The sequence below is a fragment of the Phodopus roborovskii genome, unplaced genomic scaffold (genome assembly GCF_943737965.1).
Source record: "Phodopus roborovskii unplaced genomic scaffold, PHOROB, whole genome shotgun sequence".
Lineage (NCBI taxonomy): Eukaryota > Metazoa > Chordata > Mammalia > Rodentia > Cricetidae > Phodopus > Phodopus roborovskii.
In genome coordinates this window covers 4,175,162-4,200,316 of record NW_026126629.1, presented here as the reverse complement: position 1 = coordinate 4,200,316, position 25,155 = coordinate 4,175,162, and the positions used below count along the sequence as shown (strand labels likewise).

Sequence of the window (25,155 nt, the reverse complement as noted above, 5' to 3'; positions counted from 1 at the left end):
TTAGGAGGAAGGAGCCTTGATTGTTGAGGCTGGAAAAGCTAGGTATTCAACCTTAAATTGGTTTCTGGTGCTGATCTTATAATTAAAGTCATGAAACAAGAATATTATGGAAACCAGTAATCATTTCTCTGTCTCAGTCTCTGTCTACCTTTAGTACACATACACACACACACACACACACACACACACACACACACACACCTCAAGAGACTATTTCTGTTGCACATTTAAAGCCATCCGTGGGAGGGACAGGGACTCCCTAAATGTTGGGCACCATGAATTCAGGGTACACTCATCTGGATATCGGACAACTGAACCGTGGGTTGGAGATATGGAGCCCTCTCTCTTCTCTCACTCATCTTCCTTCACAACAGCCTAGCACAGTACTTGACACCCACTAAGAAGTCATTTGTAGAGTTAATTTTAAATATTTGCTTTTTCTCTGTTGACAGCAATGAGCCTTGGTTAAACAGTTGCCCTGTTTAGTAATCAGGAAAACGGGGGGGGGGGGTAAATAAATAAACGGGCCCGTAGCAACCTGTCCTGGAACTGCACAAGGGGATGCTAGAGAGAGGAGGCGGCTAAGGCTCCTGCCTCAGCTCTGGTTTCTTTAGCAAACACTGAAGTCCTTCCCCTCCCTATTTAGGACCCTTCAGCTAGAAGACAGAAACCGGTGCTAGCAAGGAGATAGCCTGTCACGTTCACTCGTTCACTCCTAGCTCTTCTAGTCCCCAGAAGCCTCGCCCCTCCTCCATCCCCAGCCCAGGTTTGGAGGCGAGTCCCCTCTAGTGACTGAGCCGCCTGCATGTTGGCGAGTGGCTTTCTGCCTCCCTCGCATCTTTGTCTCCTCCTCCAGCGAGGCTCTTGCTCCCGCACAGGGTCTGCAGCGGCCGCCGCCGCAGCGAAAGCCAAGTCGTGCCCCACACGGCAGCCCGGGGCCGCACCCTCGCTTGGTGGCGGCGCGCAAAGACGCCAGCCGCGCCACGCACAGCCTGCGTCCTGCGCCCTGGCCACAGCGCATCCACGCCGCCGCGGCGGTCGCTCCAGAGCGGAGCCCGGCCGGCGGGCCGGGTCACGGTGGGCAGCCCAGTTTGCAGCCTGCTGGAGGTGGCGGCCGCTGCAGCCCTGGAAGCGCGCACGCCCCTAGGCATACGCACCAAACGCCTCCTCCCTGCGCCACGAGGATGGAGCAGCCATCCCAACCCAGGACTGGCGCAAGGTAAGGTGCAGCCGCCTGTTGCTTTACGCAGAGCGCGGGATCAGATCCTAGTCAGGTAGTCTAGGCCATCTCTCTGGAAAGCAGAGAACCGTCACCGCAGCTCTGAGTCGTAACAGTCCAAATCCCTGGTCCGTTTGACACAGATCTTTGGAGAGACTCTGCCTGGAGAAGAGAAGTCGACCCTTTTCGCTCTTGTGCAACCAGGTGCCATGCAGCAGTCTGCAAACTTTTGTGACCCTCCGTGTGGTTCTCACCTGGTGCGGTGCCTGTTCATTTCTTGCATTCGCCCTTCCCCCAGCTCCCCTTTCCTTAATGCATTTGCCCATTTCTCTCACTGTGTTCTTGCAGTTCGACTTTTCGCTCCCTGCAGCTCCAGTTCCCAGGGTGAGGGAGGGCTTGGGATCTAGCGATGCTTCTCCTGCCTGTCACAGCTGGGTAGGGGCAGAGAAGAACCAGGAGAGGTGGGACTTAAGGGAAGGCTGCTGCCACCCGGGGTCAGCATCCAGAGCTGTGGGGTTCAGACCACTTGAGCTTGCCATCCCCAACTCGATAATAAAATCCTCGGAGTGGCTTTCGGTTATGGTTTGTGCTATGGGAAACGCAAGTGCGGATATGGGTGGGTGAAGTAAGTGATTCTGGGAGGAAAAGGTCTCTCTTGAGGACGCCTGAGGCAGCTGGAGGGAGCGTGAGATCTGCCTAAGGATGAGGGGACAGAAAGGCTCTGCTAATGTGGGCAAAGGGGCAGCCCAGCGTGGTCATTGAATGGGATTTAAAAGAGATTGAAAGTCCGGTGGGGGTGGGGGGCGCCGGCCTGGATGTGTAAATACAGGGGGAGGGGCTAGGTACCTGAGAGGTCCAGAGGTTGGAAGCAGGAGGTGGGAAGCAGCTCCTGGAATTCCTGCCCCTGGGTATTTAGGAAGATTGGCTGCTTCTGCCTAGGGTAGAAAGAGCTCCCTCCCCAGGAACAAACAAACCTCTCGGCTACATTCTGAATGCGTTGGCATCTTGGGCGGTGACTGAATGTTCAGATCATGGACCGAGGTCGCTGTTCCTGGCTCCAAGAGGACCACAGCCCCTCTCCTCTCCTGCACCTGGCACCCGCTCGCTTCTACTCCCCTTCTTCATCTTCGCAACCGGGTCGGTAGATCTATACCCGCAGTCCCTAACAGCACTGGGGCTTCAAGGATGTCTCCAAGTCCCCGTAATGGGAAAGGAGACTCCTACCTGATCCCTAGGGGTGTGTGTGTGGAAAGCAAAGGGGAGTCCCCAGCGCTCAGCATATAGGCTGGGGTCCCAACTCTCCAGAGGAGAGTACAGGGCGGAGGCTGCACCCAGAGCCACCTTTCCACTGATGCTTCAAGGTTTGCACCTGGGCGGAGCAAAGAAGGGAGTGGGTGAGCACTGAGCTGGGCTGGGGAAGATCTTTAGCTTAGAACTCGAGGGTGTGTGGAGAGTCTCAGATGAAGGGGGTGTGCACAGGTCCTCTTATGAAGGAAGACCCATCGTATTGACTTGGCCTCTGCATGAGATGTGGGTCTATCCACTTTGCAATCCCCAGATAAATGGTCCTGGTTGTTTCTGATGGTTTGGCGGATGTAGGAATCCTTTTCATCCCAGCCATATGGCCTTCAATACCACTTGTGGGAAGGGGCCTAGTGTGCCCATTTCCAAGAAAGAGCATCCTCCGTGGGTTTAACTCCAAACTCCTCCTCTCTTTCTGGCTGGGGAACACACCACCATGGCTAGGAGAGGAGGTGCACAGCCCTCCTCACCTTATCTCCCCAGACACTTTGCTTTGAGAGTCCTGTCTATCTCCAGTGGGTGGGGAAGCATTTGAAGGTTGTGCTGGTGTGGGGCTGTGGACAGCTCCCAGGTTCTTCCTGCCTGAACTTCTCATATTCTAGTTTCTAGGAGAACAGCCTGTCCTAGGTTGCCCAGTGACAGCCTCTCCTATCCTGCATTAGCCGGAAGAAAGCAGGATTGGAGTCACTTTGCTTGCCTTTTTGGTCAGAATCTCCTAGAAGAGATGTGGACTATCAGGGCTCTAGGAGGAATTTTATGGTAGTCACTCCCATCCATCCCCAAGCCTACCTGGAGCTGCTAGCTCCCTGCTTCAAAACAGTCAGCTCTAGAGCCAGAGGAGCAAGAATGGGGATTCCCTTCATACAAGCTTCTGATGCATTTCTGGGGCACAAAGGCCACACCTTCACCAGCCAGACCTGGCTGGTGACAGCATGCAGCTTCTTCTGAATTACCTGGATATGGAGGTAGGATCCTAGACCTCAACCACTCTGAGGGGTTTCTGGATGTTTCTCGCCTGTATTAGAGCTCTTCCCTTTTCACAGAAATATACCCAGGTGTCTCCTGTCTTGGGAACTTGCCTGCAGTGGCTTTGGGCTAGTGGTTGATAGTGCCTCTTAGCATTCATTGGGTTGGTTCTGCATACAGGGCCAGTCACTACCCTGGATATTATACATACTTGTATCACTGTTATTTACACAATAGCCATGAAAGCTAGGTGAAGTGATTTTAAATGACCTATAGGTGGGGAAATCAAGTCATGGAGAATCAGTTTGCTCTTTGTCACCCAGGCAGTACATCGTAGGCTGGGTTTCCCTGGAGGGTAAGCTGTAGGTCCCAAAGTCACAGGCAGAGTTTGCAAGAAAGTCTGCTCCAGAGGGGAGGATGAATGAATGCTTCTGTCTAAGCCTAGAAGTGTATCGTGCATGCTAGCCTCTCCTCTAGACTCTAGAGTGTGGGACTAACATTGTATGTCTAGAGTCCTCTGGGTGTACTAGGAGCCTGTCTAAGGAACTGCTTGTTGTTGAGCTTCTCCTTTCAACCTGTTGGCAGATGTTTCTTTTAAAACTCAGAGCTGGATGTCTATGTGTGATCTGCTATGTGCTAAAAAATCAGAGGCATTTGGGGTAGCAACGGTACTCCACAGGAGAATGAATGCCGTTCTGGGAGCTGAATGAGAACAGAAGCACTGACTGAGAGCTTAGAGACCATGGTTCCTCCTGCAGAGGCCAGTTGGTGCTGGGCACCACTCTTCAGTGAGCTTGTGGCATAAGTAGCGTGGGAACTATGGCCTTTCGACCCTTGGGTTCATTGAGCTTTGTTTTATGCACAAATAGTTGTTTATTTCTGATGTTTTCAGCATCTTTAAAATACTTGGTGGGAAAAGTCTTTCTTACTTTAAAAATGAGAGTTCTACTTAATTTTCCTAAGCTACCACAAACCCAGATCTTTGTGTATGTGTGTGTGGGGGGGTGCAGTACACTATTTATAATCCTTCAAATCAACAAAATTTAACTAAACATGTAAACCTTTAATGATTCCAAATAAGATTGAGAGAATCCCCAGCCATTTTTGAAAGGTCTTATCAACTTTGAGAGTTTTGTCCTACCCTACTCACAACCATTTATAGAAGTAGAGAAACTTTAGAACATGGCAGGGAAGGCTCCTTTTGATGAAACCAAACACATGGGTAGATTTCTCCCCTTTATCTGGCCATTGCATTAGACTTCCTGGCTGACATAATTGTAAGTGTTACTCTGTACTTAGGACTGGAATACTTCCCTATAGCGAGCACTTCCCAGCTACCTAAGCACTCTGTCATCCTCTAAGCTGCTATGTGGGGTAGATTTCTGGCTGCTATGGCTAGGTCATAGATCCAGGATGACTTCCTCTTGAAGAGAAACAAAGAATATCCAGCTGGAGAGTGAGAAAAATCCATTTCTCAGCTTCACCAGGATGGCAGTGGTTACAAGTGAACATGGACACTGAGTTTGATGGCATATCAGTACCGAGATCCTAGGAAGTGACTTATGGGGGAGAAGAAGGTGAGGCCTGCTTGAGACTCTGGATGATATGACCTCCACAAGCAAGGGGTATGCCAGCAAGACTATTCATCTCATCTCTTTCATCCATTTGCCTCCACCTGCTACCTGTGTCTGTCTGGAAAATCCCAGGGTCCCAGGTCTCCAGGGGCTGCATTCACTTTCTAGAGAGTTCATTAAAAATGAATCATGATTTTATGTGGGTAGGAAAATTCATACACCTGCCCCACTCTTTCAGGAGGGCCGTGAGCAGTTTCCCCCACAAAATGTAACTGTCTCAAGGTTGGGACCCTGGTTTTGTTAAGGCACAACAGCTAATGAGTACGATGTATCCTTGAAATCCATTGTGACAGCATGCCAAGAGATGTTCTCTATTCTCAGCCACAGAAAGGGGAATCCTGAGAAGCTGGGTGGATTCCCTGGACAGCCATTTCAGGCTTTTCAGAGGTGGGAGTTAGCTGCAGTCTCTGCCTCCTGTGACCCATGTCCCCTCTTCTTACTCGGTGGGTATGTCTGTGATATCTTATCAAGGGGCTCATAGGAGGCTATCACAGTCTCAAGGATGTATTCATTCTAAATCCTAACATGTGAGTTTGTGAACAAGAGGAAAACTAAAAAATTATGAGAGTACTCACAAGAAAAACGAGGACTTCTTTTGGAACACGTTGCCTGTAAATGCTCACGTTCTAATGCTGTGAATATACATTATTTTCATTTCAGGTTAATTTTTAAAAATTAATAATTAAGATCAAGAGTATCCAACTTAGATTTTTGATAATAGCAAGATAAGCCAAAATATATTCTAAGGAAGGGTTTGAAGACAATTCCATAAATGAAACAAACAAACAAAACAAAAGAACAAAAGAGAACCAGAGAGGTTTTAGCCTTGTCAATTCTATCTTAAACCATTATACAGTATTTTAAACCATCTCTATGAGACTAAAAATTTAGCACTGTATTCATTTTATCTGTAGATTGTGACTCTGAATATATCTTGACAATGCAGGGTGGACCAGGCTTTTAGATCAGAAGATGGCCATCTGCTTTGGTGTACTCTTTACAAAAATGTTAGAAGATTTATACATCTCAGCCTAGCATGTGGCATGGTCATTTACTGACAGTGAAGTCTGAAGTCTTCTCTTGAGCCAGTGGTCTGTCCCTGAAGGAGTAAATTGATAGGAAGGCCCATACAATTCTTCATAAATGAATGACTTAAGTCTTGGAGACAGAACTAGTCCCATAAGAATGTATTTTTATCTTTGAGGGATAAATGAACAGATTAGGGAAGGTTACAATGTTTATGGTTCCATTCCATGCTAAGATCCTAAGCACATTTTATGTTAATACTTGCCTAATAAAAATGTCACTACACTCTTAGGCTGGTTTTGGTTGTGTTGTGTGTGTGTGTGTGTGTGTGTGTGTGTGTGTGTGTGTTTTAGTGCCTTTTGTTAAGAAAATACAATGGAAACAAATATGTATCTCAAATTATTTCCAATATCATGGAGCAAACTTGATAGTGCACTTTGTTCCCAAGTATAGGATGGCTTCCCGGTTTTCTTTCCTTTTCCCTTTCTCCAGGCCTCCCTCCCTCTTTCCTGCCCTGTCTTTCTTCCTTGGGTTAGTGATAGGATAGGCATTCTCTCCACTACCTTACAGGGAGAAGCATTCACAGGACATGTCTCTGGACAAGGGAAGGGCTTCAGGAACAGAGCCCTGTGTGTTTATCTACAGCATGAGTTGTGAGGCTTTTCCCTGGTTCTCCCCCAATCTTCTAACCTCACCTCTGACATAGAGGAACAGGCTTTCTCCAGGCCTGCACTAGGAGCTCCCTGCTTGTAGTGACTAAGCAAAAGTCCTTGGCTGAGAGTTTGGACAGGCGCATGGTCCTGGTCTGGCCTCTGGGGTTTCTTAGAGTGGGACCATTAGAATTAGCCAGCAGGATGCTTTCCACCCACCTCACAGGTTAAGCTTTCATCTCCCTGTTAGTAGTAGTGTACAGGCATTTATCAGGATGACCAATTTATTCTTCCTACTGTGTCTCAGAAATATCTCCCATCAGTAACATGTATTTTATTCCTGAGTATAATGGGGTCTATCTGTGACCAACACTTCTGCTGCAGAGACTAAGGAGTGGCCAGCAGGTCCTGGAGGGACAGGCGACAGGCAAGAGTAGCAGAGAAGAAGGCAGGCCCAAGAGAAGCAGAGAGACCACAGAGAATTGAACCAGGCAAAGGAAGGAAGCCTCAGCACAAGAGAGTAACACCTATGTCACTCCCAAACCCAAGGACAAGGAAGAAACCAAAAAGGAGACAAACACAGTGTGAGGTATGTCACCTGGACTGGTGATGAATGTTAGAGAAAAGTGAGCTGATTGTATAAATCTGCTCAGAGGGCCAAGTTTCTTTCTCACATGCCAGAACAACTCATTACTGTCACTCCCCTGTCCCCAGACCTGGACTCTCATGGCCATTTGTGCCACAGTGCCCTTGGCAGATCAGATGAAGCCATGGGACACTGGAATAAATTGTTCAAATGTATTGCATATATATATATATATATATATATGTATATATATATATATATGGTTACAGATAAGATTCATTTCCAGCCATCATGGCTGCCATCCATGGTTCCCATGAAATGCATGCATTAATATAACTTCTGTGGTTGGAGCAGGTGCTGCCACTTCAAAGTAGCTATGGGAAGCTGCACTAAGGACTGGGGGGAAGAGCATTTGAGAGCAGCTGCCCCAGGAGCACCTGTGATCATGTGCAGTGAGCACTGACTGCGTTTTAGCTTCCAGAAACAGCCCCTTTGGATATGAGCCCCATGGCTTTGCCAGCATGACCTGAAGTGACCTCCAACATGTTTCCCTTTCAGCTGAACTATTGGTAGTTTTGAAAAGCTTACTTCCTTTCCTGGAACACTTACTTTTAAGCTATCAGGAAACTTCAAAAATTCAGGCAGGTGGTTAAAGACCCATAGAAAAAGTCCAGGATCTAAAGAACTCTTAAGCTGAGGGATGGCCAGTGGACTGTAGTCATGGTGTGTTTCCTAAACAGATGTCTCTCATCATCCAGCATTGGGGACAATGAGTGAATGTCCAGCTCCTGAGAGGAAATGAACAGTTTTGTTTGCTCTGACTGATGAAACAGAACCTCCTTAGCAAAAAAAAAAAAAAAAAAAAAAAAAAAAAAGTTCTTCAACAAAACCTTTGGCTTGGAGAGGCAACAGCTCAGAAAACAAAGTAGTTTTCATGTGTATGTACGTTCAGCTTTCTGATTATATGCTGCCTTTGGGTTTGTGAATAAATGCTCAGTGAGAGGACTAATTGTAACTCAGAACCTTCAAAAGCCTCCAAGCATGGGCTGTAATGATTAAGGGTGTGTCTTTGTGTTTTTAATCCAAGCATGGGCTGTGTGTCTTTGTGTTTTTGGTCCGTTTACTAGCTTTCCCATCCTGGAATCTTGAGCATCAATGATACCTGGAACATATTTTTGCAACCCTAACATTAGCATATGGGAGCAGAGGTTGCAGAAATTTAAGATCTGGGTGGCAAAGGGTGGTATGGGGAAGGGTATGAATAAGAGGGTTGCATCTCTAGGATGGCCTCACAGTCCTTCACTGGCTGTTCAATGCTTCTTTATTCTTTGGCATGCTATTAGCACCTCTGAGCTTATCTGTACAGACAAATGTCCATTCTTCTCTACAGCTCTGTGTTGATATTTAGCCAATAGGGCCAGTGTTTAGACACTTGCCCAGAAATCTAGTGGTGAAATTACCTTGCACTCACCACAGCCTTGCTCCATTCTTACCATCTTATTCTCAAAGGTGTGCCGCTCTCTCCATCTCTCCCTCCCCTCTCTTTGTCTCAATGTGGAGCTTTCATCTACCTACCCACAGGTCCCTGCACCTACAAATAACCCAACTAGACCAAATACCAGCGCCGCTCCTGTCATTAACAGCCAACTGAGCGACTGGGTCATCCTCCTGTCCTTAGTATGTCTCAGTTTTCTCTATGTGAAATGGGTACGGGAGTAGACAGTTGAGAGACATGAGAGTATTATGTGTGCAAAGTTCTTTTTACTGTGTCTGGAAAGCAGCAAATAACACTTAAGGCTTTGTCATTGACTCTAGGCAGAGCAGTATTGACAGCTGCCTGTGCTCAGCATTGAACATGTACCAGTGAAAGAGATGAAAAGGCAGCCCCATGGTTCAGAGAACCTGTTGCTCTTGCACAGTACCTGGGTTCAGTTCTTAGCATTTACATGGCAGCTCAGAACTATCCATAACTCCAGTTCAATGGGACCCAACACCCTCTTCAAGCCCCCATGGGCACTGCATTCATATAATACAGAGACCTACATGCAGACAAAACACCTGTACACATAAAATCAAAATTAAAACAAACAAACAAATAAAACGAGCATAAGAGGAAGTTCCAGAACCCCAGAAAAGCTTGTTGCGTATTCCAGTGTTATCAAAATTGACTTCCTAGAGCCTAAGGCAGTTAGGCTGCCTCCAAAAGGTGATCATAGGTACCCATCCAGTAGCGAAGGTAGATGAGGCAACACATTAGCAGAGCCCAAGAGGAGGCCAGATGAAAAGCCTATTAGGATTTGGTCCTAGAGCCTGTGCTTCTAGAGGAGGAGGATTTAATCTGCTTGAGGCTCCAGGGAGTAAGCTGCTGCCTCCTCTGGTCTATTGACTGGGCCAGGGCAGAGCTTCAGCACAGGTCTGAAACCAGCATTCCTCAGTTCCGTGGTTGGATTCAGTCAACTAAAGTGGTCATGAGATCCTGCATGGCACTATGTGACTATAATCTCAACCCTCAGAAGCTGAGGCAGGAGAATCTTGAGCTTGAGACTAGCTTGGGCTACGTAGTGCAGCCTTTTATTAGTGCAAACAATAAGAAAGCAAGAGAGGACACAAGTTCAGGCTATGTTCAGTCTCCCACCACAAAGGGGAGCCTGAGTTCCCAAGCCTGTTTAAAGGTACTAAGATATGCAACTGAAATTCCTCATTTTGAATGTGATTCTGCCTGCCAGTGTATGTGAGCACAGGCGAGTCCCATAAGCTCTGAGCATCACCTTTCTGCCAAATGCTTACTGTATTTCTTGTCCTCTGTACCTTACTGTGGGAGATCTTTGGATGGTGGATATCAAGCCCATGCAAATCAGACAAGTGTTGGTATAATTCACAGGTCCCTGGGTGCTGTGACAGCCGCACACCCAGAGCAGACCCAAAATAGCACAGTCATTCAAGGATTCCCAAATGCCCACACATACCTCTTAAATTCCAACAGTGGATGGGGAGAGACCCATAGGTGTGTTCCCTGCTTCCTTCTGTGCATAGCACTCTGAGAGTCTGTGTTTGCATACTGGAAGTCAGCAATCCAGCCTGGAGTCACTGATTGTATGGCAAGGATGCAAGACAATGGGTGGCACTGAGCTCCTCTGAGTATATGCAGCTAGCTCCTTCCAGGAGACCTTCTGCTCAGGACTCATCTACATCCAATCCGTCAGGGAGATCTCACCCTGAACTTGGCATTGTCACTGTTCTCCCTTAATCCTAGTTTTGACCATGCAGGATTTCAAGGAGATGATCAAATCCTACAAGAGTCTAATTTTTTTTCTTTTTCTTTTTCTTTTTTTCTTTTTTTTTGATTAAGGGACTGAGCTCAGGGGATACTGGCTTTGATGTTGTCAGGAGACAGACACACACCCCACACACATCACTCCACCCACATCAATCACATCGTTGGATTGAAAGAAATCTGCGATTGAAGCTTTGTGAAAACTGCAGGCTTACTATACCATTAACCATATTGTTGTCTAATTTGTGTCACCCTTATTTGGTTTTGTGTTGCCCAATTCTGTTTGGTCACAGGCAGTTTCAAAGAAGCAGGCAAGTCCTGAAATGGAGGTAACTGACTCACAAAAGCTCCGTTGTTGAACTTTGACCCCAGTATTTCAGGAGCTCACTCGAACTTTGGAGTTCTACTTAGTGCTACACACTCAAAGCCTAAGCCGTCTGAGTCCCAGGTACTGAAGAGTCTTTTGTCTTTTTAGATCTTCCTCAGCTGTCTTTCTGACCACTGTAAGTGCTGGTCCCTGGAGCAGTCCATGCATCCCTCTTCTGGGTAGATACATGTCACACATGACACGTGGCCTGCTAGGTATTGGTAATATTGAATGTCCTGGGCATAGTGATGGAATAGCAAGATTTGTATTAAGTATGCATCATAATTCAAGCTGCTGTTGTGACGTTTTGAGATGCATCTTTTAAAACACGGTTAAGAGCAGAGGCGGCCATAAAGGTGGTCCTTGAAATAGAGTTGCTTCCCCATAAGAAGAGACACCAACCCTTTCTTCCTCCTTTACACACAAAGAAAACCATGCAAAGGCCCAGTGAGAACACATTCACTGCTATCCAAGCAAAACCCATGCCAGACTCAGCCCTGCTGCACCGTTTCCAGAAAGATAAGAGAAAAATTCCTGTTGTTGAAGCCACCCTGCCTAATACCACTCTGAGAGGAAGTTACTATAGGCTAATTTGGGTACTTGCCCACTTATTGATAAAGTCTGACCTGCAGTAGCCTTTCAATAACCATGTACTGACTGAAACTCTAGCAAAGCAAATATCATATACCCACCTAATAGTTTGGAAACACTTCATCTGATGTTAAAGAATTCCTGCAATGGTAAATAGAAATATGATAAGTTTGATTATCTTAGTGATGTATAGACACACAATCTCTCTCACACGTATACCACACCCCAAGATGTTAATGAGCTCTGCTTTTCTTGCTGGCTCACCCCATGGAGACATAATGATAGTAAAATAAATGCAGTCAGCATGCTTTCCTATTTCCCCAGCATGCAGCAAGTAACTGTATCTACGCATTAGTGATTTCATCCAGGTCTCCTAGAACTAACTCTTCTCAGTAGACAGCTTTCAAGTCTGGATGCTAACTTGCCAAATCCTGCTGTCCTGGAGCTTAAAGAAAGAAAACCCTCTGATCCTTCCTTTCCCAAAGCTTAGAACTCTGGTATAGACAGGCCCTGTCCGAACCCAGTGGTCTGTCCAGATCCAATGATCTGTTCCAGATCCAGAAGTCTGTCTAGGTCCAGTGATCTGTCCAAGTCCAGTGGTCTTTTCAGGTCCAGTAGTCTCTCCAGGTCTAGTGGTCTGTCCGGGTATATTGGTCTGTCCAGACCTAGTGGTCTGACTTTCACAACAAGTAGGATTTTCTGCCAAATGGTGGCTGTAAAATTCTGTTTTTCTATAAGAAGTGACTTAGACACTCCACGGAATTCACTACACAGGGCTTGCTGCTTGTCGGCAGAAGCCTCTTTTCCTCAAGGTACTCTTCCTCGCTACCACACTGGGTGCAGCTGAGTTCAGAATGTGTGGGTGTGAGGTTTGCAGAGTTTGATGTGCTTAGGTAACAGCATTCCAGTTGTGTAATGAAGAAAACATATTGACAGTATTAAACAGTGGGCTGAAACTCTCTCTCTCTTCATGTGTGTTAAAACAAGGGAAAATATTTCTAAAGTCAATAGTGCTGTTTTTGGTCAGGGCTGTTTCTGTCTGTTGGGCAATAGTCATGCTATGCAGGTCTCTGGCATGAGCTCCTTTCTCTTGTCTACTGAGCCTCACATTGCAATCTGTCTGGAGGGTACTACAGTGCTATGTGGAGTAGCTGAGGGAAGTCATTTTAGTTATACCAGGGAAGATGAATTCACTTTTCTTGCCGAAGGTGGAAGAGTCACCTGCTTGCTGGAAAAACTGCGGATTTATTGAGCTACTAGGAGATTGCTGTTAGCTGCCCATCATCTAAAAGCTTTCAGTTGCCATCAGCTCTGGGACTTCCTTCTGTGAGCCTTTCTTTTAAAAGTCCAGTTCCTTCCTTCTCTTTCCCCTGTGAAGACGGCAATAATGAACTTCTCTTTAGTTTGCACTGAGTTGAAAGCATAAGCATGACTCTGATCAGGGCCAGGTACAGAAGTGGACTATACAGACACCAGGGGCTTCCAGCCACTGGTCCTCTAGAGCAGGGATCTAAGCCATTGCTCTTTCAGAGGACCCCTTTGGCAGTCTGCTTGAACCTGCATATAACTTTGTCATGTAAACATGGAGAGAGAGGCAGACAGACAGACAGATAGACAAGACAGAGAGCCCAAACTGACCTCTGACTCATAGTCCTCCCACCTCAGACTCCACTCCTAAGTGCCAGGACTACCAGCACAAAGCACCCAGAGCATTATACAAGACTGTGCTGTTGCCGACTGTGTTATCACTAATTAAAAAATTATCTTAAGTTTCACACCAGTAAGTTCTCTTAGGCACTAGACAGATGTGTTTGACTTGCCTGGGCTTGCCTAGTTGCCCACATCCCTATCATATTTGAAAAGACAATTAATGAAGAATTAAAAATTCTGATTTGAATTTTCTAATTTTGTTTTAATGACCACATTCTTCTGGCCTAGGAATGCAGATCAAGTGCGCACAGGAAGGCTTGCAGCATCACAGACACCTGCCCCTGAGTATCAGTAGCTTCCATTAAAACCCTCTATGGAGTATGAGTTTTGAGATCAGGAGGGACCAACCACATGGTCTTAAAGCTATACTATTTAATTTTACAGTTTCAGGAGCTGTATTGTCCTATGTAAAACTTGATTTTTATTGATGACTTCAAGGGAACAGATAATGGTGATGTAATCAGTGACATGCCTTTAGCATGGAAGAGAACACCCAATGCTAGTTAGAGGTCAATGGGAAAAAACTCAGAAAATATCCCAGATAATTACAAACTGGCATTGTCGCCATGCAGATGAAACCTGTACACAGATTCTAAAGTATTGTCTGTGTTTGTTCATTTTTAAAAATATAGGTACCGTAATTCAACCTAAAATGTGGTTAGCTCATAATTGGTCCCGTAGGGGAGAAATACTTTTTCATTTATTTAGAACAAGGTTAGGTCATCTTTAACAATAATGGAAAATGTTTTAAATATCCTCATCACTGTTTTCTGCTATTTTTTATCTAGTAATGGAGACTGAAGTTCATGGCTTTGCACATGCCAGGCCATTACTGTGCTGGAAAGCACCCAGCCACCAATGTTTATTCTTCAGCTTCTTTGGAGTGTGAGTGGTGTTTGGAACGTACAATATTATCTGGAATAAGGATGCTGAATATGGATGTGACCAGGATACTGGAATAAGACCTGAAACTCTCTGTTTCTTTTCCAAATGACTCATAAATTGTTCAAGCTTCTCAGGCATAGGCAGGGCCAGCTGGACAGGGTTCAGCTAGCCTTGCATTTTCAGATGATGGTATCCTTGGAGTCAACCCCTGGAGTGGCTACCTTAGATACAGATGCTCATTACCCTCCATCATAGTGTTCTACTAGTTTTTTTTAATGCTTAGTAACAATATTCAATAATCATAAATTTGTATATTTTTTGTTTTTAAGAGACAAGTTCTCTCTATGTAGCCCAAGCTGGCCTCGAACCCACGATCATCTTTTCTCAGCCTCTTAAGTGTAGGTTTACAAATGTTTGTTGTCATGCCCAGCTTTTAATATTCACATTCCATTTGGTCTTGGATAGTGTTGTATTGTTCAACAGAAATTCATTGTCACTAGCTTTTAGATAATTAAATTTTTTCTTAGTTAGGATATTTATTGCTCTGATAAATACTATAACCAAAACAACTTGGAGAAGGAAGAGTTTATCTGACCTTCTGTGGCCTGGACATAGTCTGCTATGAAGGAAAGTCAGACATGAAGGAAAGGCAGAAACCTGGAGACAGGAACTGAAGCATGGTCATAGAATACTGCTGCTTACCAGCTCTGCCTGCTCTTATATAACTCAGCACAACCTGCCCAGGATTGGCACTAGCAAGAATGTGCTAGACCCTCCTATACCAATCATTTGTTAAGAAAGTGCTAGACAAACTCATCTACTGACCAATCTAATGAAGGCTCTGAATTGAGAGTCCCTTTTCTGAAATGACTCTGTCTTGTATAATGTTGACAAAACAAACAAACAAACAAAAAACAAAAACAAAAATAAAAAAGAAACCAATAACACCACACAAAGCATGTAAAAAGGAAAATAAAAAATTAATTTCAACAATATGCTTGTCTCAAATACATTAAAATATTCCAACAAATAATCAAATTAAACGTTACTGACTTTTATTTATAAGTTTCCAAGAGCCTACATTTTGACTTACACAACTCAACGTGGTAATTTCTGAACTTCCTTCACAAATATTTGGCTTCATTTTATATTTCATAAAATGTATGGTTTATGTATATGGCATATAGCCATGGTTAGCCCTATATATTTAAACATTATCCAATGATTTAAAAAATGTGTTTCTACATTTGGTTTTATACTCAAAACTCATAGGCCTGGCTGTCCTGTAACTCATTTTGTAGAACAGGCTGGCCTTGAACTCATAGATATCTCTACCTGCCTCTGCCTTCCAAGTACTGGGATTAAAGGCATGCACCACCACACCCTGCTAGAAAAACTATTTTTAAGTTTAACTTAATCACAATTAAATATAATTAAGCAATTTTTTCTTCATTCACACTAGACATGTTCTAAGTGCTCAGTAGCCCAACATGGCTAACAGACATATGTTGGGAAGGGTTCATGGGCACATTGTTGACATTGGCCTGCACTTTTAATTTCTTTTTAATCTTTTTTGTGAACCAAGTGTTTTCCCTAAACCCTTCATCATCTCTCTTTTATATTGCCCCCAAAGGTTTCCTCATGACTATCATTATTTGTATACTGGGTACCCAGTGGTTTCTGTTCCATAGGCAGAAAGTTCAGGGACAAGTTTGGGTGGAGAAATCAAGGATGAAAATTGATCCTTCTACTCCTGTCATAAAGAAAACTCTTGTTTTTCTTCCGTGAGTTGGGCAGAAGGAATCATACTATAGATATCTTGGATTCTGAAGATATGTGCTGGAGATAGAAAGCCAAGTTTTTCTGTTCTCCTTCCAGCCCCCAAACTCTCCCTTAAATGATCTAAAAGATCCTCATTTTAGAACTTTGCCTTTAAGCACCCTTCCTTGTGGTTCTTTTGGAAGTGGCTCTCAAGATGTGTTCCAAAGACTTTGTTCATGAGGACAGAAGTTCTATACCCTGCCTCAAACCAACTAGGGAAGAACATATAAACATATAAAGTACCTTGTTTTGAGCAAACTCCCTTTGTAATTCTTATACCTAAAAACCTCAAAATCGATTGCTATATGTAGACTCTCAACTTATAAATGTGAGTTTTGTGTTGGCATTGTTATCTGAGGAAGGGCTCCATCATTTCATATAGGCTAGCCTCCAGTTACACAGCCTCCAGTCTCAGCTTCCTGAGAGCTGAAAGAGAGCTAGGATGGCATCTGTGTACCACCATATCTGGTCTGGATTCCTCAGCCCTGGTTTCTTTTCCATCTTCTTTCTCCATTCCTGGAATGTGAGTCCTCCTGAAGGGCTCGCAGTGTGGTGTTTACTATACTGTCCAGGTCATCTAACTGGTGCTGGGGCTCACACTGTGGTATATTCTATACTGTTTAGGTCATACAACTATGGTACTTGGGTACCAACATATGATTTGTGAGATACTTTCAGATGCAGAAGGCAGAGAAGCCTGTGGCAAACTAAGTCTATAAGATGGTTATAGATGAAAGGGCTACACAGGCGTTCTGTGTGCCATGAGGATATAAAGATGAGAGTCATATCCCCTTTGGTTGGTAGTTGGGCAAAGAGACACAAATGGCCGAAAGGGTTCTGGGTTGGTTAAGAAAAGATGCATTTGGTTTTCTGCCAAACATGGATCTGAGAAAGAACACTGGAGGCTTAAGATAAATTAAGATCTTAGCAGGGAAGCAGAACTTGTGAATGATAGGGATAATATATTAATTGCTGAGTCAGATACTTCACAACTGTGGGAGATACACAGAGTGCGAGGGCCTGATTTGAGGATCAAGGGCAAGTTAATGATCAGGGACCATGAGAGAACAGCAAGAGACCCATGGACAACAACATACCCTGAGACAGGTGATGGGCCTAAATTGATTCTAGGCCAGTTGGGCTCAGAAACAGGTCAGGGCACACAGAGGGAGAAGCCATGGCTGCCTAGAACCTGAGAATGGGAACTATGTCCTATGTTTTAGCAGCCCAAGTAGCAAGAAGAAACCCGAGACCTTGGCCTCAGAGTTGCACACACCGACAGACACTGAGGCTGTGGAGCCAGGAGGAGCTGGGAAAGCTGCAGGATCACCGAACTCACAATGTGTGATGTACTAGCAATGCTATGGCACAGAGACTGCCTTCTCAGTTCTACACTTCCAAGTCTCGGGCCGACTTATCTTACCAGGAACCCTATGGCCCAATACCAACATGGGGTCCACCACCAAGTCAACAGAACAGAGTCACTGTTCCACATACCCAGCTGGGTGAAGAGCCACCTGCCTTGGACCTAGCTCACAGAGCCAGAACCATTCATCACACTCAGATAAGCAAAAAATCGTGCCATTGGTCCATGCAATATGGAGTCACCCATCCATGCATCCATTTCAGTGCAAGCCCTGGACTACATGTGGCAGAATGGAACATGAAAAATGTTGGGGAGAGTAATGAGATAGTAAACCGGGTGTTGGTCCCAGTAATGATGGGGCTCAGGGCCCTGCCAAATACTCTGTCCACTGCCTTCAGCATATTAATGGACTAGAAAAGCAGGGTAAATTGATTAAATAAGTGTTCTCTTTAAAAATCACTATTACGTGTGGGGTTTCCTGGGGTTTTTTTGGTTGTTTGTTTGTTTTTGTTTTTTAACAACAGAAACTTATAGAATCAAAATTTTTAGAGTTTTGGGTTATGTGATAACCATGATAAGAATGAACACATATAGATGTTTATTAACTTATTAAAATAACAATAATGAAATGGTTATTAAATTCATGTAAAAGGAATTATTTTTTCTAAAAACTTAAATATGAATAGGAGCTGGGCATAGCTCCTATTTTTGTGCTGCCTGGTGTAACAAAGGACAGCTGGACACACATATGCTTCTGTGTTCACTGTGTCTTTTAAAGATGTATTTATATTGTGCATGGCTGTGTGCTAGATGTGTAGGTACCAGCAGAGGCCAGAGGCATAGGATTTCATACAAGCCACCTGAACATGGGTGGTGGTAATTTAACAGGGGTTCTATACAGCCACTGAGCCATCTCTCCAGCCCCGTGTGTTCACTGTGTTGCCATGTACATGTGAGGAAGCTTTCAGAACCTTCCATGTATACTTGTAAGAGAACAGGCACAGAGAAAATGAAGGCATGTATCACAGCATGCCCACAGGGAAGAAGAAAGGGATGGAGACAAGCTAGTAACCTGTCACAGTAACAGAATGGAGGACACAAGAATCTCTGAAATGCCCTGGCCAGTGACAAGCAAGCTGCCTGCAGACTATAGGTATGGATATGGGGATGCTTCCCACACCAAACAGTGCTGTCCTGCTCCATGAGGCTGGCCTGAGGTGAGACAGGGGAGAGGTCTAGTGTCAGAGCAGTGAGCCCCTATAGCCTAGTCTCACAAGGGCTGGAGTCAGAATGAGCAGTTACTAGGAGCACTCAAGTCACCCTGTAGCTGTATGATCTTGGAAAGCACACCCATGGTCTCTGTGCTCAGGATCCCAGATTGGTAAGAATAGAGTGGAAAAGGACAAGAATTATGTGACAGGTCTGAAGAGTGATCTGGTAGACACAGGGATTCATTTTTGTCACTGTTTGCTGTAGAAGCATTTTCTTGAGGCCTTTCGAGGCTTGGAAATGAATAAGAAACCCAACAGTCAGATTTCAGAGGAATGTGTGACTCAAAAGGTGTGGTCTTGTTGGCTTAGTGCAGTCCCCTTAGGCCTTAAACCTGGCACCTTCTTTTTTTTCACACTCCCTATTTTAGTTTTTTTAACACTTGCTTTGGAAGGGAGGGGTTGAGGCGAGCATATGTAGCATGGTAGTATGTGGAAGACAGAGGGGAATCCTGTGAGAATCAGCTCTCTCTTTCCACCATGTGGGTTCTGAGGATGAACTCAAATCATAGGGGCTGCCAGCAGGTGCCTTTCATTCACACATCATCTCACTGGCTCCAGTGTCCATACTTATTGAACAAACGTTTTGCCAGCTAAGAATGCATAGACACAGGGCCATATCTGTTCTCACACATTGCTTAAGAAATGGAGCCATGTTCTGCTCAGTGTGCCCTAGCATACATAGCACCATGCTGTTTGAAGGGATTTCAAATGGGTAAACTTTTGCGCATTTTTATAAGTACTTCCATAGTCATGAGAAAAAATACAGCAAGCATTGCAAAATCATTCATATTAATCTCAATTTTTGCTGGTAATTTAAGAAAATGGCATTTGAGAGAGAGCTCATTGGCAGTAGGACAAATGGAATGTGATGCAGTAAAGCCCCCATGCTTGTATCAAGTAACTGGCAGGTGGGAAGCGCTAGCATGATCATGTGATGGAGGCTTTTGTTCTGAGGACCACTTTAGTAGGTGACCACATGACCAGGTGACATATGGCACCTGCCAGGATTGTATGTAATCTTCATTGGTTTGAAAACTTATCCTAAAACATCCTTTTGGAAACCTGAGCTGTTTCACATTTACTTCTGAGGTACTTAGAATGTTAAACATTAACCTGGATATAATTAGAGGAAACAAGCAGACAAATTAAATGAAAAGAAATTATGTAATATAACTGGTCCTAGGGTCTACACAAATATCAGTGTCGTAATATACAAGGAAAAACTGGGCTGCAGGCATTCAAGTTAAAGGAGATTGGAGAGAAATGGCCACAGAATCAGCTCTTCATGGGACCCAGACAAAAATAAAATGCTATGAGCACATGCTGGAACTCTTGCAATTTGAGAGATGAATTGCTTACTAGAAAACGGGGTAGTTATAAACTTTAGACTTCCTAAATGTGATAATATTATTACAGACTATATTCTTAACTTCAGAGCTTCATCCTGAAGTACTGAAGTCTGTAATGCATCCATGTCTCCAACCATTATCCCAAAAGCTCAGTCAGTGTATGCATACCCACACTAATTCTCACACAGATTGTTCCCATATATAGGTATATGTGTATAGGTATATGTGTAAATAATGCACACATGTGCATATGCATACACATATATACAAACATAGATCCCACAGGCACATAGGTATATAGGCATTGATTTAGTCATAGACATATGCATATACATGATAACACATATGCACATATAGATTCATGCAAAAATGTATACACAGACATACATATTTAAGCATATATCTAGACTTCTACATCCTTGCTTATATACTTAAGACAGAACAAATATGATAGGCTATAAACAGTCAATTTGGGTCATTCTTTTTCCATTATTGCAATCTTTGTGCAGACTTACACTTAAGATATTTCAAAAATAAGTTTAAAAAAAAACTATTAAATCATTTTGAGTTTGGCATGTCTTAGACACAAATTCAAAAATCTAAAAGGTTTCGAGGTGATGCATAAAATTTTCCTTGAGCCAGAGGAATGTGTCTTTACCCTCCTGAGACCACATAAGGCCTTTTAGCTAATTATTCCACAAGCAAGCTCTCATTGCAAAGGTGGGCTCTGGTTCCTGTAGTTGAGGACAGTTTTGACTGACTACCTTCCAATGGGTTCAGACATTGCCTAGTATCATTAATCAATGAATGCCCACACCCACAGCTCAGACTCTGCTGCTGTCTGCGTGGTTTTGTGAATTTGCTGTTCCTTCAGTGAGTATTTAGCATGGTCAACGTGTACAGGTCTTGTTCTGAGAGCTGGGGATAAGGCGGCTCATATTCCACTTGCATTTTGGAGATTGAGGGAGAGAAAGTAGCTGAACAGATCAGTAAGTGGATGAGAGACCTCAAACACTGTGACATATTTTAAAGGAAGCACAAACAAGCAAGGATCAGAGCAAGCTGTCCTCTGAGGAGACCACCAGCCACCATGTTCAAGGGGGAAATGCCTGATTCTTGTTTTCATGCCTTTTTCCTGACTGACTGAACCCTAAGGTCAAAAGCAAAGAGTCATCTACATCTCCTGACTCTGCTGGACCAACACAGGTCTGTGTTCTGGGCCCTCGTCACATGACCACAGGTTGGAACCAACTGAAGATGACACACTTGTTCTCTTCCTCTGACAGATACACATGTTGTCCTTGTCCCTTAGTACTGCAGCAAAGCCCCAAATGTCTTCCAAGATGCTGATCTCCAACCCACCACAAATCCCATCCCTCTTCATACTGAAAGGGAGAAGAAAGAACTAGATCTCCCCTACCCCCAAAGATGCTTTAGGAAGCCTTTCCACAGCAGTCCTCAGCACTGCCACCCTGGCATGCCTCTGAATTACTCTCTGCTTTTGCTAATTCGATGTGACAGGTTTCTAAAGCAATTTCAGTTTGTGTCCAAGCAGGGTGGGGGAGAATAGACACTCCATTCGCCTTGTGATGCTCATCAAATCCATTTGGACTCGTTTCCTGGAGGCATTAAATATGTTTTATCTTTTCTTCAGTCACCTTTCCAGTTTGCTCCAGTAATTATATTCGATCTGCAGTGCTCAAGTTTCCCCCAGAGTGTGGAGCCCGTGATGGGACTTCAGCCAGGAGGCCACCAAGGACAAAGAACAAAAGCAATACCTCTTTGTATTGAGGAGAATTTCAGATTTGAAAGCCAGGAAAAAAGGTTGCCTCTTGTGTGGGATTTGAGGAGACAGGCTGTGCAGGGTTCAGTCACTCTGATTCCATGTACTTGTTTCTACCTGCATGAGCCATGCTGTCTCCAGATGGTTGGGCTTGGAAGAAGCAGCATGAAGTATCCTAAGATGAGTAGGAGTTGGTCATCATGGGACCATGAACCTGGCTCAAGGCCCTTGTACAAGTTGATAGCCTCCTGCTCCATCACGATTCCTTGTCCTCAATGGTGGTCCCTTCCCACAAGCCCTCCCCCCTCCACTACAGCAGTCTGTGTGTAGAGAACCCCACCATCTCTCTGCAGAGCTCCTGAACTCATACTTCCTACTGCTAGGCATGCCCTGGTTTCTGATGAATCACCCACCCTTGCTGTTCAACTTTCTGAGTTTTTAGCTCAAAAGTCACTACAAGAACAGTGCCACCCGTAGTTCTTTATCCTTTAGCATTTTACCTCGATGGATTTTCTTCATAGCCTCTTGGACAAGACTTACTTGGATTCTGTAAGAAATAGAACAGCCCCACATGCACATTCTTGGGATCAAATAACAAGGTTTCAGTATAAACACTAAGAAAACTACACTTTATTAATCTCTGCCATGTTGCTGGTGTACATCACTGTAGAGATGTTATGTTCCTGACAATCCTGATGCAATCCATAGGAATTTTGGAGGGAAACTTGAAGCAGGAGAATCTTAAAACTTGCTACCCAACCAATAGCTCATAGATACCAGCTCCAGTCCCACAGAGTACATGACATTTAAACAGTGTCCAATGCCATGTAGTGACTTTGTTCAATTTAAGCCTCATGCAACTTAACTGCACCAAGACTGGACTCGGGAAAATAACATCATGTCCCAGAATTGAGGAGCAGGGAGTGGAGCATAGAGACCAGCTCAGTGACAACTCTGTGGCTGGCTTATTGTACCTCTGCGAGACAATAGTGCCATAATGAACAGCACTTGATGGCGAACACATCCTGGCTGTGGATGGCATATGTGATTTTCTTCATCTACTTACCTTTGTGGAAAGTTTTCAACCTCTGCTATTTATAACCCTTTCAGACTTCAATCAGTATGTGGAGTATGTTGGCTCTGAAAGAGGCTTGATTTAAATTGTGGAGGAAGAGGAAGGGGGTTTCAGTAATCTCAATCCATTATTCATGATGTTTAGAAAGACATGGATTTTTTAGAAGTGTGAAAATTATCCTGGTGGAAACCGAATTAGGCAGAGTGCTGATGTCAAATGGTAGGAACCCTTCCTTCATTCCCTGGTACTTGCAGATAAGGTGTTGAAGGTGCTACCAACCCCCCCCCCCGCCCTCATTTTCATAAGAACTGAGAAAGGTTCCTTCATTTCAGAGGAAATGAACAAACCCAGCCTAAGAGAATGGGACCAAGTCTTGAGTCAGGGAAATTACTTTACTTTGAGCTCTAAAACTGTTTTCTTTCTATTTCCTGAAGCTCAAAGACAGCCTCTCTTGCTTGTCTGCTTGTGAGAGAATCAGCATCCTGCCTGCAAGGCCTCCCATGTGGGGTCTCTGTTAATCTCGGGAGAGGAGCCCTCCCAGGAGTCCTCTCCAGCCTCTGTGAAATGTGTATAGCACAGATGTTCTTGACCATAATATTCTCACTGAAGCATTTTCACTTCTAATTTGCCTGTCTTAAACAAACAGCAGTTACCACACCAAATTTGTCCTGTGAACTGTGCTTTGGATAGGGCAACCTACTCAGGACAGAGATAATAACTAACCTGGCTACCTTAAATCCCAACAACATGCATTGCTCTGTTAGGACATCTTATGAATAACAATGGGTATGCATTGTGGGGGCAGCAACAGGTTCCCTAAGAGCAGCAATATTGGAGTCACAGATAGTACAGTTAGAAAATGACCACCTCCCAGAGGATGGACTAACACAGCTTTTAGAAATGTTTCTAATTGGGAGCCACTTACATAATCAAGAAAAATAATTAGAAGTAGAGGCTGGGGTTCCGGTTGGCACAGGCTCTCCTCTCTGTATCATCTGACTTAATGTTGGGCTGTCTGAGAAGGCAGAATCATCTCACAGAATTTGCTTAGAATGGTGTGAGCCATCCTTTCCCTTGTGTATAAGTCTGGGAAGCTATTGTTCTCATGGAGAAACTGACATTTGCATTCTGATGCTGACAGCAGCACCTGGCCCCTTCTCCTTTCTTCTGTGTTCTGTTTCCTGGAGAGGCTTTAACTCAGAGTCTTTAACAAGTAAACCCAAGTGAAGGAACCGAAGAGCACATTCCTAGATGCCAACTGAGTATCTATTTTTACCAGACCCTTTTTGTTATATTCCTCAGAATAAAAATAGACACATGTTCTGCGTTTCGGTTTCATGACAGGAGACCTCTTGGTGGACACACATTTCCATTACATGGGGAAATGGCCTTCCTCAGTTGGGTTCTTCATCATGCACACCTGGGTTCAAAACTGCTCCTTCTTTGCCCTTCCTCTTGGCTCACCCTGCGCAATACCACCAGATCCATTTTCCTAAGATGCCACTTTAATTGATTACCTTCTTGTTTAAACCATTTGGTAACTCAACTCTCTGATGCCACATGTATGTCTGAGTTCGTGAAGCTGATCATCGAGATTGTTGCTTTACTTTCTGCTTCCCGCCATCTTTGGTGTGGCCTCCACTTGGAACATCCCTCTTCCTTTGTCCTCATGTATCCAATACTATTATATCCTTGTGACCCAGGACAGAAACTAGAATAGAAGTTTCCCCCAGCTCTGGGGATAGTAACCCCTATTTGATAAACTAATACCTTTTACATTTACTTCATTTGTATTTTCTGCCTCATTGAGTAGGCCATATATTTGTATTTTACATTTCAACCTTGATTTAAAAATAACCACAGATCTAAGATGATGTCCCACACTCTGAGTACTCCCTCATCATCCCAATGATCTCTAAACTCCAAGCTCTGCAGGGTCATGTGATGCTCTGTGTCTGTGTTGCTATTCAGCATCTACAAAAGTATCTGGCATGAAGTCGGTGCCCAGTAGGTATAACATGAGTGAAGCAACTGAAGATTTTGAGAAGGGCCACTATGCCCTAAGACACTTGTGTTCAGATTCGTATCCTGGGGGTTAACCTGAACTGTCAAGCATGAAATGAGCTTCCTGTGGGCTACAGAATGTTCTTGTTCTTAAAGAATGGGATCCATTTGTCTGTTGATAGATCAGGAATTTTATTCAGGTACAAAGAAAAATGAAATTGTGGTCATTATATTAAGTAAAATCTGCCATAGCCAGACAAATTGTGCATTTTCTCT

The 25,155-nt window shown here is 44.3% G+C and overlaps 1 protein-coding gene across 1 annotated transcript in view; it reads left to right on the top strand.

Annotated features, from left to right (window-relative positions):
• Window positions 1-1,071: 1,071 nt before the first annotated feature.
• The window catches only part of Lrrc3b (leucine rich repeat containing 3B), an 85,154-nt gene continuing 61,070 nt past the window's right edge, over window positions 1,072-25,155 (top strand). The window contains exon 1 of the mRNA XM_051206814.1: window positions 1,072-1,219. The gene's annotated coding sequence lies outside the window, so the exon portion shown is untranslated. The remainder of the gene's footprint in view (window positions 1,220-25,155) is intronic.